Genomic DNA, 22653 nt, shown 5'->3' with positions numbered 1-22653 from the left:
AAACCTCAAAGATGATTATAATAATACAGTTACCAGACTCTCAAAGTAAAGGATTCATAGCAAAATACAAAATAAATAAAATAAACATGTTCTTAAGTTTCCCTTTCCCTCGCATTTTATCATCAAACCTTCATTTCTTCTCCTTGAGTCATTCAACTCCCATAAAACTGAGCAAGTAAAAAGTTGTTTAGTATATGAAAATGTAACTGTTTACTAAGAGACTTCTTTACTCAGAGAGAAAAACACATGATGATAATTCTTAAATCATCTAGAAACGAGGACTTGGGCTTAGGTGTTATCATAGAAGTGTTTGTTGCTCTTTGTTTGGACACAAGCAATTTGGCCAGATGATGTGATTGCAACCTCCACTGTTAGCCCTATTGGTATTAATCATCTCCAAGGTGATCCCAGTTTCTGTGGCAACTGTAATATTGATTTTTGCACTATAGCACTGGCTGGTCTCTGAGAGAAGAATAATCCTGAAATGATAAGCCTCAATCATAAATTTCTAATCACTGATGTTGGAAAACCAGTGTATAACTTCCAACTATTCATCTGCATTTAGACAATTGTATTACAAATCTGTTCTTAGTCAACCTGCCCTTTGGTTCAGGGTTACCAAGATTTAAGATCCAAAGAGTTTTGCTGACTAAAGAAACTCTGGTTGCATCAAATATTAATAATAGCTTCAAACATACATAATTCATCATTGTTATATTCACGTGGAAATAGACTGAAGAAGTCTAGGTATAACTCCCTCAAGGAAAAAGAAACTAAATATTAAGTATAACCTTATGTGTCCTTCAAGACAGAGATTATCAGTCAAGTTGAACTGACATTCAAGTTTCTGAATTCCATTAAAATTAATAAAAATCTAGAGTGAATAGGAAAAATCTCTGATCTTGCCTGTCTTCATCAGAAGTAATAAATATTGAGCCAGATATCATGACTTTCCTAGAAAGAGTCCCAAGAACAATGACAGCTCAGTGGGTTCAAAGGTAGAAGAAAGCCTTTTTTCGAGAGATGGCCTGCAATAAAATTATAGGTTCTTGGTAGCTTTGAATAAACAGCATTTGTAATCCTGTCAAGTTCCTTCAAGTTCTTTTCATTTTAAAATATCTGATTAACCCATTAGACATATAACCTTTAAAATGTTAGCTCTCAGAGGCTTTAAAAAAAATCATGCTGTTTAGGCTTCTTCCATCCTGACTATGCACAAAATTGGCCTGATCCTTTCCCTCTGCCCAGGGTTGGAATGGTGCCACAGAATGGCACATGGCCCTCTTAGAAACCTGGGATCAAGTCTGAGAAAGGAGGCAGTAAGTGGGGTGTGTGTGTGTGTGTGTGTGTGTGTGTGTGTGTGTGTGTGTGTGTTGGGGAGGGCAGAGAGGAGGAAATGTGAGGCCAGGCTGAAGTCACCACTATCAGACTGGCCACTTGGTAGGGCCCCACAGCTGTGGCACTGAGAGGCTTATTATGTCCTATAAAGAGAGCTGCCCCACCAAGTTCAGACATAGGGACACTGGCGGCTGCAGAGGAGGCAGGTTTAGGAAGGCCAATACACTGCAAGGGCATGAGAGGAAAACCTTATTCCCAGCCAAAGGGCACTGTTTAAAACAAAGAGCACTCTCTTGGGTTGCATACTGGTACATCCAAACTTTTGAACTTTTTCTACTCTGTTCCTTAAATTCAGAGAAATGGATAGCTCCAGATATGAAAATGTGACCTGAGTGAATTCTATTTCAGTTACTCCCTGTTATTTCCTCCAAAAATTGAAAAATTATGTTGTTTGATTTATTTATTTTAATGCTTCCAATATAGTGTGTGTGTGTGTGTAGTGGGGGATGGAGACAAAAAAAATCCAAAAAACAAACAAACAAACAAACAAACAAACAAAAAACAACAAAAACCACTGCCCGCATGGGACATAGTAATTAGGTCTGCTTCTCTGTCATGTTGCTTCTCTGTCATGTTTTTAGGCTCCTATTGAGGAAAATCCTCAAAGAATCTCAGACGATGTCAAGGTCCACAGTCATCATGATAAAAGGAATGCCTTGAATTAGACATGAATGTAATTATCTCAGTCTCTTAAAGAGAGCACTTTATCTTTGAGGCGGCTATTCAGAGAGTGGACACTCCGTTGGGGAAGCCTTTAAAATAGATATGATGGATGTGATCCTTTAAAACCAAATGATTTTATGGAAGTCTGGGTTCCTGGAGGCAGCTGCTCTCCGCTGGTGAATAGAAATTTGGGCTTCCTGACATCATTTGTGCAGTTTTGTCTCTGTGTGTGCGTGCATGCATGTGTGTGCATGTGTGTGTGTGTGCGTGCGTGCGTGTATAAAATGAGTCCCTTTGGTGGAAACAAAAGGGAGGTCTGCTTTTTCTATTTTTCTTCACCTTTGAGCATTTCTCTTGTTGTGTAATGATATTTAATATTTCTCTGTCCCAAAGACAGGGGCAGAAAGACACAACAGTTGTTGGGGTGAAGTGCTTACAAAGTACAGAGCACAATGGCCGTGGTTGGAAGCTTTGCTCTCCCGCCGACCTGCTCCCTGCGTGGGCAAACAGTGGTAAGTGGTTCACTTACAGCCAGTTCTCCCCCAGGATGAATGTAAGTGTGCCAACTTGAAGCAAGTCCAAGAGAAGCCCTCGGCCACAGCACTTTAGATTTGCAGGTGGCTTACAGGATGACCTGGAGCACAAAGGCAGAAAAGCAGGAGCAGTGGGTGGCTCCATTCTCTGGAGCTCTGCCTGCGGCCAGGCCTGAGGACAAGTGCCGGCCGCCTTGGGGGCCTGTCCTACAGTGGGGCGCAATATGCTTGGAAGACAAACTACAGTGCAGCTTTATGTTTTAATCAGCATTTTCCATGTGACTTGGGGAACTTGAATTTGGGGGGACCACATGCAAATAAAATATGCTAGGAACTGTAAAACTCACACTGTTGTGGCCTCAAATCCTGTCTCCAGAGGCACTGTGTTTCCAGACCAAGTAATATGTCAAAGATGGCAGACTCATGGAAACACAAGTAGATAAATACAAATAAACTCTAATGTTAATGCACTTGATGGGACTTTAAGATTCCATAATCCCATCAGAATTCTCTCTCTCTCTCCCTCTCCCTCTTCCTCTCCCTCTCCCTCTCCCTCTCTCCCTCTCGCCTTCTCCCTTTCCCTCTCTTTCCCTGATTTAAATAAAGCAAGCATGCTGTGTTTTCTCTCCAGTCACTCAGCTCTGAAGCCACCTCCCTTCCAACCCTGACCTTCTCTCTTCCCCTTGTGACTGACAGACTCCTACATGGTCTGAGAAGCTCTGGAGCCAAAGGCTTGCCACAGGGATGCAGAGCTGGAGAAATCACTTGGATTTTATTCTTAAGTGAATGAATTCAGAGGATGTCTTAGAGGAAAGAAGAAGGCACGAAAGGGAGTGTGCAGCAGAAGGGGAGAGCATAGGAAAAAAAATCGGATGGCGCTGGACTGTTTAGAAGGCTCTGGTCTACATTTGCACCAGCTGGGAGAACTGCTGGGCCCCAGTCCCTGGAGGTGCCAGGCCCTTGCTCTCCTGGTGGGCCCTGGGGGGGTGGTCTTGCTACTCTGCCCATGTTCCTCTGATCCCTGCCCTTAGGACAGCTCTGCTTTTTCACCCAACAGCCTGCCAAGATGGCAGAAGGATATGACACTGCTGCAATAGAAGCCCAAATTGCAAACTAAACCAAAGCCATTCTAATAGATTAGTTGCTAGAGCTACAGAAGCTTGGGAATCTGTGTCCCAGAGGGTATTTTCAACTTGAATTTTTTGGAATTTAGGCAGCTTATCATGTAATGGTAAAAGCATGGTTAGAGAAGAGTGATCTGTATTCAGGTCATGGTTCTGCCTCTCAACTTGAGTTTTCCCATCTGCAATGAAGTGCCTTCCTCCTAGGGCTGCCGAGATGATATGAAGTAAGGCCCATTAAACATGAGGAAGTATGTTACAAATGTCACCTGTTTTTATTGGCAGAGTCAGCCTTAAGGAAATTTTTAGGCAGGCTCTGTTTAATTTTAGAGTCTTTGTTCTGTTTTTAATTCCTCCATATCTCATTGGGCAGCTTCAACCCTCCAGTGCCAGAGGAATGTCCTACATTCCCTCTAACCACACCCAGGACTCTGACAATATAAACGCCTTCCCAAAATTAACCAGGTACGTAGCACCCAGTGAAAGTGATGGTTGCAAACTTTATGTAAGAGTGTCTTAGGGTGCTCATCAAACACACAAATGCTGCTGTGCCAGTGATTCTGGAATGGTCTTTAGGACTCTGTATTTTAATGAGCACACGGTGTGATTCTGATACAAGAATAATGTCTTGAGAAAAACTTCAATAGGAAAATAGAAGTTTCCTATAACAAGAGTTCTCATTGAGGGTTGGGGGAGGGGAGCAAATTTGCCTCCAGGAAACATTTGGCAATGTCTGGAGGTGTTTTTAACTATTACAACTTGAAAAGGGGTTCTACTAGTATCTAGTGGATAGAAGTTAAATTGTTAGTAGACATGCTACAGTGCATTGGACTGCCCCCAACAACAAAGAATTATCTGATTCAAAATGACAATTGGTGAGGATACGGAGAAAAAGGAACCCTTGGGCACTGTTGGTGGGAATGCAGACTGGTGCAGCCACTGTGGAGAACAGTATGCAGTTTCCTCAAAAAACTAAAAATGGAATACCCATTTGACCCAGTAAGATATCCCAAGATATCCCAAGAAACTAGAAACACCAAGCAGAAAGGATATACTGTATGTACCCCTAAGTTCATAGCAGCACAATTTACAATAGCTAAGATTTGGAAACAGCCCAAGTACCCATAAGCAGATGAGTGGATTAAAAAACTATGGTACAGATACACAACAGAATAGTATGCTGCTGTAAAAAGGGAGAAACTCCTACCATTCACAACAGCATGGATGGACCTGGAGAGCATTATGCTAAGTGAAATAAGCCAGTTGGAGAAAGATAAATATCACACGATCTCACTCATTTGTGGAATATAATGAACAACATAAACTGATATACAAAAACAGATCCAGAGACATAGAAGCATCAATTAGACTATCAAACCTCAGAGGGAAGGTAGGGGAGGGTGGGAGTGAGGAGAAAGGTCAATCAAAGGACTTATATGCATGCATGTAAGCATAACCAATGGACACAGACAACAGGGGGTGAAGGCATGAGAGGGGCATGGTGGAGGGCAATGGGGGGATAAGGAAATATGTGTAATACCTTAATCATATATGTAATACCTTAAGAAAATACATTTTAAAAAATGACAATGGTGCTAAGGTTGGTGAAATCTGCCCCATAGCCACACTGACCTTATCAGACCTGGGTCCAAAACTCAGAACATCTGCCTTTAGTTTATAATCTCCCCAAGAGTCAAGCTTGTTATGGTGCCTACTCACCATTTTCCTCAACCCCTGTGGGCTCAGTCTCAGAAGTTTACTATAGAGCATCTTGACAAGCTGGGCACAGAGACCAAGGAATGAAAATGCTGACTTGTATCTGACTCTTGGGCTTGAAGGATGGTGATTGGTTGCTGTGTGGCCACTCCTGAGTCACTACTGTGTTTGGCAGATACACTGGGGAGACTTCTCTGTGAATTTCAGTTCTGCTTGTGGTTCTAAAACAGTGGAGTTGGAATCAAAGTAGATGCTAGAAAAGATGGTTAAACTAGAAAGCTGTGGAGGCTTTGCTGACCAATTATGACTCTCATTTTAACTCAACAATTCAACAAACGGTTCTGTGCCAGGCAAAGTGTAAGACACAGGGAAGGATTCAAAAGTGGGTAAGACAGTCCCTTCTTTAAGGAGACAGCCTCGGCTCCCTCCACCCTTCTTCTCTCTGCTCTGTACTTCCTCCTCACTTGCTTAACTTGATTTACTTCTATTTATTTGCTGTTCAGAACAGACAAAGCTAAAAAGGACCCAAAGATACCAATCTAGAAGTCCCAGAAAAGGCAACAGGACAATATCCCTCTTTATAGAAAGGTTCTGCCAATTTATCATTTACAAAGCAATAGCTTCCAGTGGGGATATTAAATCCTGAATTTCTACACATAAGAACTATCTTGTAATGCCTCTCATTTGTACAAAGCACCTATTTGCAGATAAGGTTACTCTTCCAGTTTAAGTCTAATAATCATAGGACTAGCATTTGCCTGTGGACAAAAGTGCAAAAGGCACTGAAGTGTAAGAACATGGAACCACCTCCCCCCCCCCATTCCGCTGCCAGCCCACTCAGACCTTATCCTTATGCCCAGAGACCACTTCAGTGGCCCCTACAGCACCAAGAAGCTGGGTTAGGGTCAGAGTACACAGAACACCCATGATCTTTCTCTTGAAAAGTTATTCAATTAAACCAAATCCATCATCTTTTCTATCACCCAAATTATTTATTCTCCAGTGCATTTCTTTAAAAAAAAAAAAAAAAACACAAAACCTCATATATCTGGTCTCTAAGTTCAGGAGAGAGCCCACCTTCTCAGGGTGAGAGAGGCAGTCTGAGACTGGCACCAGGAAGCTTCAACAGTGGGCAATATTCTTTTTCTTAAGCTGAGTATGGTGTGTAATTGGTATAATTACAATGTACAATGTATAATTACAACCTTTAAATATGTGGGATATAGAAAATATATCATTGTGATGGAAAACAGAAGCTCCCAAAGTAATTCTTATGATCAACCAGACATACATTTAGGATTGTTTGTCCAACTTTCATTGTTCTTGCTTGCAAACCCCCATTTCTCTGTTACTCCTGTTCCCTTCTTCCAGCTCCTGTTCTCTGTGTGTTTCTCAATCCTGTATCTCCACCTGCTACTTCCTCCCACTGCCTCCCCTGCCCTTCTGGCTCTGTGTTCCATTTCTGCAAAACCTCCTACTCTTCCTCCCACGGACCCGGGCATCTGTGAGGAGGGCGGGACTGGTATGAACAGACAGTCAGGTTAGTTCTAGACTAAAGCTTCACTTCAAGACTGTCCACATGCTCCCTAAATCCTCAGATGTTTTCACACTTGTTTAAAACTGTTAATTACCTCCACTTCTACATCAAGGATCTGAGAGTATTAGTAATATGCATAGAACAGAAGGATTCAAAACATAGAGAAAATCGGAACAAAGATCCTACCACGTTGTTGGGTTGTGTTTGCATGAAATTATTCTATTACCAACTTAATTAAGCTGCATCTATGATCCCTATTGGTTCTAGATTTAGAATTGTCCAAAAGAGAATCCTGCGCAAGATTTGGGAGGTAGAATGAAGAAGCAGCAGCCTTCCTCGCTGAAAGTCCTATGGTCAAAAATACCAGCAGGTTTCGGTTTCTCTCAGTCATTTGTCCTGACTTTTGAGCCTGCTGACCAACAGCGTCCCTAAGTCTATCTCTAGACCTGTGGCTGTGGACCCTCAGGCTTCTCCTGTAGACTTCTCCACCAGCTCCCCTGTGGCTTGCTTCTCTTAAGGCTGCATGAATTTGGCTTCTCAAATGGAGGGGCCAGCCACTCCATTGATCCTCCAACACCTTTGTGAGAGCATCAATTCTCCTCCCCTGCCCCACAACTGTGAAAGGTCCAATTCCTGAAATATATCAATTGTCTCATAACTCTTAGAGATTTGGCTTCCTAAACTGATTCAGTGAAAATGGTGGTCAGGACCAAAAAGAAAATGTAAATCGGATTTTCTCTTTGGAGCATTGGCTGTGAACATCCTATGACAGTGAGGTATTCTAGTTCACCAATCTCAGTTACAGATAAGGAAAGTGAAGCCCAGAGGCATTAAGGTCATATCAACACCGAGGTCACATAGCTATACTGGCAGACACAGCACTAGGACTTGTCTTATTGACTTGTATAATTTCAATTTTCTTCAACAATGACTATAACCATATTTTAAATTACTGACTTTCAAATCAGTAAAAATAAAAAGGATATGTCAAAGCAACAACTAGTATGTGGATACTGCTTGAAGCATTATTTTAGAAAGTAGAGAACTGTTATGATTATTTGTTTAATATCTGACAGTAAGCTAGATGGCATATCACACAGATGCTAAATTTCATCTTCTTTTAAAAAATCAACAATGAAGGTTATTAGAATGAAAAAAATTGTGAGCATATGAGAGCCTGAATCTAAAGTTACTATGGCAACATTACTTAGCAAAATGGTCTGTATTAATTTTGTGCTTCACTGAAGATATTAGCATCTTAAATTTTTAATTAAAAATATAAACACTCATATCAAGATGTTCCTATATATATTTTTAACCAGGTTTATAGCCTATGGAATATACATATTTTCACTCTGTCTTTAAGACAGACAGACAGACACACACACACACACACACACACACACACACTGGAATTTCCTAATTTCCAGTTGAGAAATTTTCCTCCTTAAAATAAAATTTGCATTTATAAAAATACAAATAGAATATGTATTGATTGAAACAGCTATAGTTGCATGAAATTATTTCTGGGTATGAAAGAAAGGAAAACCTGTAAACCATTGTTTTTGTAGCTCCCTGGCCCGGGCCCTGGGTAAGATGTGGTTTGTGGGCTGATCGTGAGGTGGCTTATGCTAGGAGAAGGTGCGCCGCATACCAGCACCTTGGCATTATCATTAACTGGCTACCCAGGGGAAAATCCTGCCACCACTGGTCTGGTTTAGTTTTTCATTTGTGAAATAAAAGCCTGGCAACCTTTGATGCATCTTGCTGTTCTTAAAATCTGTTGTTTTTTTACAGTGCCAAGATATAGAATAATGGTGTAAATGAAATTTTATTAGGGAAATTGTACTGTATAAATATACTCTACTTTCCCGTAAATCATAGGATTGTGATGCTGACAAATTTCTAGATACTGTGTCAATCATTATTAAAAGTTAACATTTTCAGAACATCTACGATTCAGGCAGAATTCCTTGTCAGAGCAGCTCCATCTTGATAAAAACTTTTCCAACTCAAGACCCAAAGTTCCTCTAAAGCAGTGGTTCTCAACCTTTTTAATGGCTCTACCCTTTAATACAGTTCCTCATGCTGTGATGACTCCCAACCATAAAATTATTTTTGTTGCTACTTTATAACTGTAGTTTTGCTACTGTGCATGAATCGTAATGTCAATATCTTTGTTTTCCGATGGTCTTAGGCTCTACAGTAGTGGTTCTCAACCTGTGAATCATGACCAACAGGTTGAGAACCACTAGTAGGGTTGCCTAAGACCATCAGAAAACACAGATATTGACATTACAATTCATTCACAGTAGCAAAATTATAATTATGAAGTAGCAACAAAAATAATTTTATGGTTGGGGGTCACCACGACATGAGGAACTGTATTAAAGGGTCATGGCATTAGAAAGGTTGAGAACCACTGCTCTAAAACATGTCTGGAGCATGTTGATTCAGATGCTATGGCTTGGCTTCCCATAGTGTTCAACCCCCCCACCCCCTTTCCTTCTTTTCCCCTGCCACAAGAATCCGTAAAATGACACCTCCCAGACTCTCTTGCATCAACTGACAATATGATCCAGTTCTGGCCAGTGAAATGCGGGCAGAAGACACTGAGAATTGCTTTAGGAACATGTTATAGAACAGACGGCAAGCTGGCATGCTCTTCGGGCCTTTGGCTCACCTGTCTTCCACCTGAGACATGGAATCATAGCTGAGAGGTACGTGGTGCTCTGGCTAAACCAAGGCCAAGGCCATCTAAAGAAAGGAGGAACACATCTCTGTCGTATTTTCTCAAGAACATGGGCTACTTTTTGAGCACTTTAGTGCATAAATGAACTCATAAATACAGAGTAAAATTTCAGAGCCCAGTTTTGGAGTTGGGCTTCTAGGATTGGACTACTTTTTGTTTATGTGATAGTATATAAGTTCCCCTGGAAAAATTAATGTATATTCTTATGAAATAGTGATAATAGCAAATACCCTCTAGAGATATGGTTGAGATTTAAATATTTGTGAAATGTTTAGCATGGGCACATAGTGATGCTCAGTAAACATTAATAATGAATGTTAGTGACTTGGTATTATCTCAATTAAGTCATTTGGAGTTTAAAAGGTCTTCTTCAAAATACTGCCTTAACACAAAACACTTGATTTCTTATTACAGAAGTTCTCCCATATGTCAGATTAATTTGAGTGATACTGGGAGTCAGAAAGACCTTCCCTGGCCCATCCTATCAAATGGTCAATCTGTAACCATACATTAGTCATCTTCAGTGTGTCCAATGAGGCAGTAAGCCCTGGGGCAGGGTGTGTGTGCACATGTGCCTGTGAGGTGAGGAGGCCCACATGAGTTAGTAGGGGTTCACTGTGTCACAGGCCATCTGGTCTTCTTCTCCCAGGGTTATCCTACGCGCCACAGACCGTCTACTGCATTGGATGGGGCTAAGCACCTGCAAGAGTGGTGGGGTCAGGGAGCATATAACTTGGGCTGCAGTGAGAAAGAAATCTAGCACATTGGGGGACCAGATGGCAGAAATGGAGCTGGTTCTGTTTTGTGCGAGTCAACATTATTGTCTACCTACCGCTGGACTGCAATGGAATAACTCAGATGCTTCTGAGTGGCCACATCCCACAAAAGGAAATGGTTTTCGGAAGTCCATAGTATAATTACCTCTGTTCTTAGCTTGGCTTACGACAATCTGTTTCTACTATTACAAGTGATTTTTTTTTTAATACAAAATGTTCTAGGTTTTAGTCCGACCAATTTAATTGGCCATAGGGGGCAGGTTGGAGGTGGAACTAGGAACTGTGAGTTAAAAGTAGAACCATTTTCACTGAGATCAAACGAGAGTGACAAACAGGTAATTAAGGCCAAACAGTTCTAATTAAAACTCTAATTACATCAAGTTTTTCTGACCCAAATAGAAATCCACAATTCCTACTGCTTAATAAAAACAAAATTCTTACCAATCATTGCTGCTGAGTCTAATGCTCATTCATTGCTATGAAGGTCAATGGTCCAATAATATCAACTGCTGAGTGCCACCCACAGAAAAACTGGTGGGAAGGAAAACACTCATGTGATGTTGGTATACTTCCCTACTTCTCCACCTTTTTAAAATATCTGCATCTGTGTGATGACTATAGCAGGAGGCCTTGATTACAGCCATTTTTATATATGGATTAGAAGTGAATATGCTTTTTGAGCTGTTATAATAATATAATATTGGAGGATTGTACAGCAGGACAGCAAATCTTTTTTGTTTGTCATTATCACAGTTAATGACAGAGAGTACATGAGAACATTCAGCTCAATTTCTTAAAATGCCTCCATTGCTCTCTGCAAAAGCATGGTCAAACACAATTCATGTTTCCACCTGTCAAACTTAAATCTTATTTTCAAACACTTAAGGAGCAAGATTTTATACTGTAGCCAAATCATAAAACACTACCAGGTAAGATCTCAAAGGACCCGACAGCCAAAAAATGAAGCAAAATGTTGCCCTCCAGATACTTAACTATTTTTCATGCTAGAAATTTTACCTGCTGTGCTAATTAGCTGACTGTGAATGAAAAAGAAACATCCCACAACTCAGCAGAGGATGGGAATGCCTTATACAGCAAAATGAGTTACTAACCTTGACTCACCAACAACTTTGAATATCAGAGACAAAGTTATTGGTAAAACAAGGTTAGTAATGAGATAGTACTGGATACCCAGGGTGCGGGGATAGTCATGGCCATTCACTACTAACTTCTTTTAGCTGCAGGTGGGCTGAGGCAGGGAATCTGGACTTGAGAGACGCTAATAGCTGTGGGCTCACAAATACGCCAGATCCTTGCCTCTTACAGTGCAAACTTGGATATGTATAAATGAGCTCATTTCTCATTTATGTTCCTTAACATATTGTAAAGAATCTTTAAACTGATATTGTTGCTCTTTGTTAAAGGCCCAAATTATTTTCAAAAACGCAAACCTGATCCTATCACTAGGTGGCTTAACACTCTTCAATGAGTTTCCATTCTCTTTCAGTAGAGACCCAAACTTTTCACACTTTCACATGGCCAAGGAGCCCCTGCCTGCCTGGCCCAGGCTGCCTCCCTCAGCTCCTTTCCCCTCCTCTTCTTCAACCCCACTTTCCTTCACCCCGCCCCACTCATTGCTCTCCACTCCTGGGAAAACATGATCTGAGATCTATTACAATGGTAAGGAAGACTTATTCAGGACCACTGCTATGGTAAGTTTGATGTCCTTTCTTCAAGGGAAAACAATCCATGCAGCAGTGGGGCACTCTTCCCCGGGGATTTTAGGCAAGAGCAAATTTTACAGAAAATTAGAAGTGGCAACATGGAAATACATCATGATTGGCTAGGAGCTTGAGAATTTCCTTTTAACGTTAGCAAGTCCTGTTTTCTAGGGTAAGGTAGGTAAAGCTGAGTTCAAGGACTGTGACTGGTGCATGTTAGGTTTCCTTGACAAATGCTTCCCGTAAGAGAAGACTGACTAAGGTCACCTTTGCGTGTCAACACTATCACAGTAGGGGACTATCAGAAATATCACAATCGGTGACTTCACCTCTTAGGTTACTTCAACAATAGGTTACTTCAATAAGGACAGTGAGACTATTATCTCTCAGCAGAGTGAGAAGGTCAGTGATAGAAAATTACTAAGAAGAGGTATCAAAGTTGGGAGGGAGGTTGGTTTATGCTAAACTGACTTAATAGGATTCTTGCTGAGAGCAGGCCAGGGTGATCAGATATCGAAGATGATGGATTCTTTCTAAACTGACTTAGCAGGATTCCTGTTAAAGTGGGCCAGGTAGGCCAAAGACAGGACTAGTTAACAAGAGGTATCAGAGATGCCCAACTGAAGTTGGTAAAGGAGAGATTTTTTGTCACTCCCCAGCCTTCCAGCCAGCCTCCCGACAGGCCCTCCTGCTCCCTGTTCTCATTCCTCAGAAAGAACATTCTTCTCTGACTCCTCTCCCCCAGCACCTACTCATCACTGAGATCTCAGCTCACAGGCCCCCTCCCTTCAGAACTCCTCCTTGATCCTGCAGACCCCTGGCCAGTTTTCCTAAATAAAGATAACCAGAGACTTCTTGACTCTATCAGCAGAGCATAGAAAGGAGGCTCTTTTTACAAACTCAGCCTGTTGTCACACAAGCATCACCCACCATGGGAAGCTGTATGGTCAGAGCATAAACACAGACAGATAGCACATTATAAAATTCCTGGGAGCCGGCTTGGGTATTTGCTTAAAAGTTTTCCTCCAGTTAATGAAAATTATTTGTTATACTATTTTGCAGTTTAAAGATAAGGGAGTAAAATATCGTGTAGAGGACTTAATTCTTTTTTTTTTTTTAATAAGATTCAGAACCCAATTAATGTGACTCTTTGAACTCCTAGTTCTTTATTGAGCTCTATAACCCTGCTAATGTCTACATTGATTTTAGAAAGAGCACTCATAAGTTGTTCACCTGTTTCTTGCAGAGCACATTGGGTTTGGTTTTTTAATAACAAATAATAAGATTAATTTTATGACTAACACAATGTTTTCTGGATTGTGTGATGGTATTGCCAGCAGCATTTAATGACATATTTTGTGTGACCAGGCTTTTCTAAGCCATGGGACAAGAAAATACTCCTAGCTATTTTTAAACAGCACTATCGGGGATGTGGAGCATATAGCAAGGGTTGTCATAAAAGTGCTATCTGTGTATAAGGAGAGGAATTGGAGGAGAGAGCTGTGATTGTCCAATGTGGTCATACTCTGTGACCCCAAGTACTCAACCAAATTACTAAACTAAAAAAAACCCAAATAAATAAAACACAGGTGATTGAGTTTGGTCTCTAACTTTATCTTTTGATGTTGGCTTAATTTCTGAGGCTCTTTTCCTAATAATTATACCTGAAAATTTCAGGTAAGTTATTTTTTGGTGATTCTAAGCTCTTAAATATTTACGACAGATTATTTTTTCCCTAAGTTAAAATGGATGTTTGACATCATTAAGTTGCCCTTTGGTTATATATCCCCCATTTGAGATCATTGAATTGGAAACACTGAGATATTGTCTCTGTTATGGACTCAACAAGTTATTTGAATCATATGTCACATTTCCCATTTAAGCCCTGAGGTGACACATCAGGGATTGAATAATTTAAAGTTCTGAAACAACTGTTTGCCTGACTGGCAGACCTGTCAATCATTTTATCTATCTCTTTCAGTGTGAAAACAATCCAATTCTGAGCCCGCACTGATTCCCAGTTAAGGTAGTGGTATTTTACTTCCCATACTGCACTAACTTACATTCTTTCTCTCGGCCACTGTTTCATTTATTCTGCAAGCCCATACACTGTGTCATAGGATATGTGGAGTGTATTGTTACTATTTGTTATCATCATGGAGAAGACAGGATCTTAAATTTGCCATGAAATAAAAATACACCTAAGGGACCAGTCAGTTTTGAATTTTTGCAACCAGGAATTTACAGTCATATTCTCAAGGAGCTAATCATCATAATAAAAATCACTAAAATGTATTGCTCACATCCTGTGTGATAGGTATTACGCTTAGCTTTTACATACATTTTCAGTATAATCCAGTGTTTTGAGTTATAATTAACAAGCAATGGAGATATTCTTTTGGGGGCCATTATAGTTTTAAAAAGGACAATCAATACTACAATTACTTTGATTTTTTTTTTGTTAGTCATGATAATTCATTTCTTTAGAAATTCCCAAAACATTAAAAGGGTATTGGATTTCTTTCCAAAAGGTAAGGATGAAGAAATTGAAACATTATTCTGAAGGGAAAAAATAAGTACATATAAAGCAGAATAAGATCGATGTCCCAAAGAGGCATAAACAAAAGATCTCATCTGGCTGGAGAAGGGGAGGGAGATGAACAGAAAAATAATCTCAAGGAAAGAGGTCACACTGGAGAGATGTTTTGATGGCTGATGGCATTTTTTTTTAATAAACAAAAATTGTCATAAGTCAAAAAGGGAAGGCAATTGATGTGGAAGAAACAGCAGTTATGGAGCCAAAAAAGGGATTGGGAGGTGGTGTAGGGAACAGCTCTAGAGTAAGCCTCAGATTGACTGTGGCAGAGCCACAAACAAGTCCCAGCTTAGAGGGCAGAGCCCTCTTAGCATATTAATTAAGCTTGACTTTATGACAATCCCTAGATCCTTCCTGGGTAGCTAATGGGCTGTGGGAGGTGCAGCAAGTGAACCAAGTGAAACTCACAAGAACATTGTAACTATGTTGACGACTACCTTGTTTTTCTCTGACTATAAAATAAAGCCTCAGCTTGATTGGCTGGATCTTTCTCTGTGCCCTCATCCAGGCACAGGAGATCCACCAAACCCCAGCTATATTATCTTTGTCTGTCTTTTCTTTAATCCGTCACCACCACCACCACCCCCTTTCAGGCCCACTGAACTCTTGGCTGTGCTGGCACTGCACAGGGTGGGTCAATGAGCAGGAAGAAGATAGAGCCCAGATGAATCCTGGAGGTAAAGGAGAAGTGAGAGAGGATTCTGGAAGAGGAGGTAGGGCACTGCTGTAATGAGTGTGACAGCTGCAGCCTTAGGAGCTGGAGTTTAATCTGAAGAGTGTGGGTGTGTATGGGAGGTACATTAAAGCTTCTTAGCATGATCAGCAGATGTGACATGATCAGCTCAGCACTTTAGGAAAACGAATCTTGCAGGGACACTTTGAAGGCACAGGTCCAGGAGTGACTGTTTTGGAGGAAGCCAGTTAGAAGGCTATTACCACAGTCCAGGTGAGAGATAATGAGGGCCCGAGCCAGGGTGGTGGCAGGGATAATGAGGAGTTGGGAAACAATCAGCCTGCATTTGGCCAAAGACGCTGATCTCCGCACATCATCAGCCCTTTAATTAACAGGCAAACAAACTGGACTGTTCCCCCAAGCTGTGAAAACACCTCCTGGTTTTATGTTTAATTCACCAGTTTGGGCTCTGGGTAAAACTCTTTCTTGTTGCTTACTTTTAATAGAAATAATCGAAATTTTTCTGAGTTAAAAAAAAAGAAAGAATTCAAATTGGAAAAAAAAAAAAAGCACAAAAAATGTTCAATTCATTTCTTGGAGGATTAAGAGAATGGGTCTTGTGTGAAGTCTAGGTTAAGTGATGCTGTGGGCAGGAAACTTTTTAATAGGGTGCATGTGTGTGACCATGTGTGCCATATGTAACAGAGGTGTGCTATATTTAACCTTCTGGTGAAAAAACAACAACAACAGTTTAGAGGCAGTAGTTCTTACAAGATTGTTTTTTTGTTGAAACAGTACAATTGATTTTGAGTTCTCAAAATGCACAAAGCAAGGAAATTGAAGTTCTGACCATGCCTACCACAGCTGGAAAGTCTGGTGCCTACAACATGATTAGCTCATATTGCAATTATGTTTTTAATTAAATTTCATTCACTTTCCATTCTGCTCCTTAAAAAATGCATTAAACACATCAGTTATCAACGTTGCAAGCCTCTGGTTTTGCAAAGTTTGAATTTGACCACTGCCATTAATTTCCTACTTCAGAGGAAATCTCTGGTGGGTAATGGCAGCAGGGTTTTATAGCTGCCTTTTAATTTTCTAATTCGCCTGCCAGTAGTTCAGGCAGTGTAAGTTGTCTCTAAATCTCCTTGCCAAGTTTCTGTTTTTCTTTGTAATTAACACCGTGAATGTCAGAAAAGAAAAAGTGAGGGTCCTGAAACGGAGGTCGATGTGGTGTACAGAGAGAAGAGTGGCCCTATGTCTTTATTGACTGAGCAACTTCACTTCTCCCCTTTAACTTCCATTAGCTATATGTTGAAGTTGTGACGAGATAGACATTCTCCAAGGACATCAGGAAGCTGAACAGGCCTGAACAGAGTTAGATATTATATTCAGATGAAATTTGCATCCAAAAATTTCTGAAACCCACTAACTGATTAAGCATTATCAGTCACAAAGTGTCAGCCAATAATCTGTATGCAATTTGTACAAACTAGTTTAAGAGGTTATTGCTTTTTTTGTTTGTCTATTTACTTCCAAGTAGCAAAGTGCTACAATAAACCTGTTTCCTTGTTCTTTCCAAATGGTTATCCCACAGCCATGTAAAAAAAAAAAAAAAAAAGAAAAAGAAAAAAAAAAGGTCTATACACACACACACACACACACAATTTGTAGTTCTCCCATAAACCTTAAGTACAGGAGGCCCTTTGTCCAAAATGGAAACTCTCATTCCCTTTCTATCCCAGACATACTCCTCCCCACTTACATTGTGTAGAAGCAGCCCAATTCCCCCTTCTTAATAATCCAGAGCAAGGATTCCAGCCAATTCAGTAACCCCTTTCTTGCCTGGTGATTTGCTGGCACAAGTCACCTAAAAATGTCAATGGCCATCTCAAGTTTCAATTTTGTGGAACCACTGCTGTGTTGTCTAGTGGATGCATTTTTTACTTGGAAACTAAAATGTCTGAGATTATCAAAGTCATAAATCATGAGTATAGGATGCAAACATTTCCCTAGTTCATCGCTAGTGAGAAAAGCTATCCCATTTCTAGCCCTTTGATTCCTAGACCTTTGAATCCTTGCTAAGAAAGAAATGGCTCTGTCTTACTAATTGCTGATTTAGAGCATATATAATATCCAAGAGGATATTACCCCAACCCTGGTGTTGCCATTTATAACTGAGTTTCAGAAGGCCATTCTAGCATTCCATCAGGCCAACTGCTTCAGGGGTGAGAAATGGTATAATCACACTAGGGTATTCCATGAACTTGAGTTCATTGTTCAAGTTCAGGGTCATTGATGATTCTAAATCTAATTGTATCCAAAAACCAATTTTAGATCATGTAAAACAATTCAGAGAACCTGCCCTTAAGGTTCTGTGAAAATACTTCCAGTGTTTGAATCACTCAAGATTCAATCAGAGAAACAGAACCTTAAGGACTTATTAAAGAACTAGAGGCCCTTGGAAGGGAGAGGGATAGAGAGTTAGAAACATTGATGAGAGAGAAACATCAATCAGCTGCCTCCTGCACACTCCCTACTGGGGACACGCCCACAACCAAGGCACATACCCTTGACCAGAATCAAACCCGGGACCTTTCAGTCCGCAGGCCAATGCTCTATCCATTGAGCCAAACCAGTTAGGGCTGGTGATAGTGTTTTAAAGACTTATTCTTTTCCTACAGATAGTAAAATGTACTGGCTATTCTGATTATTTTTAGAACTGTTGTTGCTAGCAGTCTAAACGCATATTAACTAACCAATGTCTACTACTCATGGTATATTCTGTTGAACAGAGTGAGTGTGCTTAAGTTCCAAACAGAACATCGAGGGACAATTGGACAGTGGCCAGCAGGTTTTCCATCTAAACATAATTCAAAGCAGAGGTTCTGTTTCTTGTTAAAGGTTTTTACATCTTGCTCTCAAAAACAGATTTTTTTCCTCTTATTTGCAAAGGAACAGTGATTGTAAACTTACCTTTCCAAATTTACTTTTTCCTTTAGAAGATTTAACATCAGTAAAGGAGTGAAAGTCAAGAATGTTTGAGGATAGCATTGATCTTGTGCGCTAGTTATTGCTAGAAGCTGAGTGGTCTGATGGAGCTGTGAGAAACAACCCTCTATTTTTTCTAGATTCCAACAAAATAGAGCAGAGGCTCATAAACTGTCAGCTTCATTGGTTGCTGCTCATCTTCAGATTTCAAGGCTTCTGTGCCCCATGGAGATCACACAGCTTAGACCCTCTTCCCACTGAGTCTGGGGAACTGCTGTGAGGGCAGCTGAATCAGTATGACAGACACAAAGTGCACTTGTCTACCTAACCTGCTGCAAGATTAGCATGTGGCTTCATATTCCTAGTCACTGGCTGTGATCACATAGGCTATACATGTTGGAGAATAGATATACGTATGGTAACAGAGCAACAGGAAGTTAAGAGAAAAGCAACAATGAATGGACATGCACCTCATCTGATTCCACAGAGATGCCTGAGATCAAAAGGGCCTGCCACACATGACCATGGACCTTACCCCTCACCCCCAAATCTGGATCATTCTCTTTCCTATGAGGAGGAGGAATAAGAGGCCAAAAGAAACCTCCCCAATACTTACCTGTTGTTATGCAAATGTGAGGTGGACTGACCTCAACAGATATGTAAATTTGTAGAGTTCTACAATCTTGAAATGTTTTCCTATAAACCAGTCAGTTCTTACAATCATTTTGTGAAAAAGTTGTTTTTCACAGAATCAAGTACATTTTCTCTTCGTTTACTAAAAAAGAAAACCTATGCTTGAGGAGGTTAAGTGGCTAGCCCAAGTTCGCACAAATATCATTGCTAAAAAAAGGACACGAAACTAGATCTTCTGACTGCAATTACTCTATGTGCATCACAACCTGTGATTTTAGAGCAGAGGGCCTTTAGAGGTCATCCTTCTCAACCTTCAAGAAGCAAATGTCAGGCCACAAGCATCTTTGAAGGTTTGATCAGGGAGTGCAATCCCAGAGAAGCAATCGGAGGAGGAAGGGGGTTAGATGTGGAGTAAGAGACAGAGTGGCATTGATGCAGCCACCACTTTGTAGCAAACCGATGTTTACTGAGCTATGTTCTTTGTCAGGCATTGTTCTAAGGATTTTACATGTAATAAGTCCTCTAGCCCTTGCAGCAACCCTGTGAGATATGTACTATTTACTACCCTCATGTCATACGTTGAATGGTTGTGTTTCCCAACCCCTCAAATTCATATATTGAAACCTAAGCTCCCTTGCCACTATAGTTGAAGATGGGGCTTTGGGAGGTGATTGGTCATGAGTAGGATTAGGGCCCTTTAAAAAAGGAGGGCCCACTTTGCCCCTTTTGCCATGGGAGGTCACAGAGAAAAGACAGCCATTATGAGGAAGCAGCTTTCACCAGGTATCAAATCTGCCAGCACCTTGTCCTTGGACTTCTCAGCCTCCAAAACTGGGAGAAAGAAATGTTTGTTGATTAAGCAGCTCAATCTGTGGTATTCTGTTATAGCAGTCTGAACAGACCAAGACAGCTTGTTTTATACAAATAAGGCAACTGAGGCATAGGGAGGCTCAGTAACTTGCTCATGATTATTCGGCCAATAAATGTCATTCTGGGATTTAAAGCCTGCCATCTGACGTAGGTGCTGCACACTCAACTCCTGTGCTCTTCTCTAGTGCTGAAGCTTACACACAGCTCCTGAATGGAAGAGGCAGACTATGGCCCATTTTCCCAAGCAAGATAAGACTACTCAGCCTAGAATAAAACTGCTTTAAGGCAGAAACCATTTGATTTAAATTTACTCTATGAAATATATCTAATCACTAGAAGATGCACGTATTTTCTGTTATATTAAAGGTTGATTTTTTAAAATTTAATTTGTCAGGGGTTGGTGAGCAGAGAGCAAAGGCTGCTTTTATTTTGAGGATAAATTCTTTACAAGTGGTGTTTTGATCAAAATACACATAATCAGAAGAGTGTCAATTTTCAGTCATCAGCCCACTTATTTCTCCTGGTATTTTATGCAACACAATCTTAGAATAAAAAATAAATAAGAGAGAATCAAGGTTGTGGAGTCCTCCTTGCGATAGTATAACAATGCTCCATGAAATCCTCAGATCGCCCGGGATGAATTGATGGGAGTGCTTTTATTGACATTAACCACCACAAAGTCGGTGTCTCAGAAAGGTCTGAGCATAAAAGGTACTTGAGAACCAAGCTAGCAGCCTCTCAGGAACAGGGAGTTCTCAGAAGAGATGACATTTTTTGTATGAATATAAAAAAAAAGGTTACTGCAATTTCTTGCTTTTACAGGGCTTCTCCAGAGACTTAGTAAATCTTTGAAGCATTCAGTGGCCTGCCTGCGAGGTCAGCGATGCTGCAGGAACACTCAGGAATATTACAAGATAAAAGTTGCCTGGGAACTCCTGGCTTTTACAAGAAGCATTCCTAGGTTTTCAACCATTCAGTAACCTTATGGAGAAGACACACAGGGATGATGGCAAGCTCTCCCTGGATTTTTTGAAGTAGAGTAAATTGTGGAGAATAGCATTATAGGAAATCAATTTATAAAAAATAACACCATTTGCATAGGTAAAGCTGTAGCTGAGTCAATGTTTTGTTTCCTTGGTTCTGACAAATTTTTTTAATACTCCATCAAAAACAGGGATTTTAACATTTTTACTTAGTATTGTACCCTAGTGCCTTGAATAGTCAGGCCATTAGAGATGCACAGCATAAACTGAACGACTGATTGCGAGTGATTCTGAAACAAAGAAGCATTTTCTTGTGCTGTGTACACATAATAGCAGGGGTAGTCTATACCCAGCACTGCCCACTGGAGAGTGAGCCTTGACCCACACAACAACCTTCTAACTAAGTGAGGCAGACAGCCCCATCACCCTTAATGGAGGCACCTTATACTAAAGCCCATTCCAGCCCTTTGTTTCTGATTTCTCCTGTCCAAGCAGTATTTTGAATATAATTTTGCTTCCCAGGATAACTCTTTAATTTAGTGACAGAATACACAAAACTTTTTATTCAAGCACTCTAGTCTCTCTTATCAGTTTTATTTCTCCATTAGAACGCTTTTAGTGAATCAGTCTCCTGTGAATTTGAGTATATGAATATATCCAGGGAGGTCGTATCAATTTTTAATGTTCTGATAAAAAAAAAAAAGACCTCCTAGCTCTGAAAAGTTGTAGTAAGGGCACTGTTTTTGGAAGAAGACAGAGCCCAGTTCAGTTGTTAACTATGATGACTTAATACGTGAGCTTCATGTTGACAATTATTTTGAGCTTTAGTTTTATGATTTCCTGTTATGAAAAATGTGGACAATAAGGGGGGAATAAGATAAGATATAAGCAAAATGCCTATCGGTGACACATAATAAATGCAATAAATATTCATTTCCTTCTGAAAATAAAAACCAGACAGATTAGTACTTGATGATCCAAAAATGATGCTTGCCTGGCAGCATGCCACCAAAAAATAGCCTACAGGTATTCTGGAGGACATTGCTTCTCTTTTCCAAATTGAGCTGTCCTCGATATCATAGAGTTTTCATGACTTCGGTGTTAGTCGCCTCTTGATCTCATTCAGGGGTTGAAGAGCAGCCGTAATCTACAGTCAGCCCTATCTAGCTCTACCAGTCCTATTCCTACCAGCTGGTGGGTCTGGAAATAGTCTCTTTGCTCTAAGCCTCTTGTGGACCGTAGGGTGCTGCATGCCTCGAGAGAACCAAAACCAATAGAGATATGGAGATAGACAGAGTGAGATTTATTATAAGAAATTGGCTCACATGATCATGAGGTTGAGAAGGGCCACACCCTGCTGTGTGCAAGCTGGAGACTGGGAAAGCCAGAGGTACAGTTCACAGGCCTGAGAGCCAGAGAGCCAGTGGTGTAGATTTCAGTCTGAATCCTGAAGGTCTGAGAACCAGGAGCCCTGAGGGCAGCAGGAGATTGATGTCCCAGCTCACTTGTTAGGTAGAGAGTGAATTCAACCTACTTTAGTCTTTTTATTCTGCTCAGGACCTCAAAGGAATAGGTGATGCCCACCCACACTGGGGAGAGCCATCTGCTTTACTCAGCCCATCAATGCAAATGCTGAACTCTTTGGAAACTCCCTCACAGATACTCCCCAGATATCTGGGCATCCCTGGGT

This window comes from Pipistrellus hanaki (genome assembly GCF_964339955.1).
Source record: "Pipistrellus hanaki genome assembly, chromosome: 7".
In the NCBI taxonomy this organism is placed as follows: Eukaryota; Metazoa; Chordata; class Mammalia; order Chiroptera; family Vespertilionidae; genus Pipistrellus; species Pipistrellus hanaki.
The sequence above is the reverse complement of the archived record's forward strand: the minus strand, read 5'-3'. Positions refer to the sequence as shown.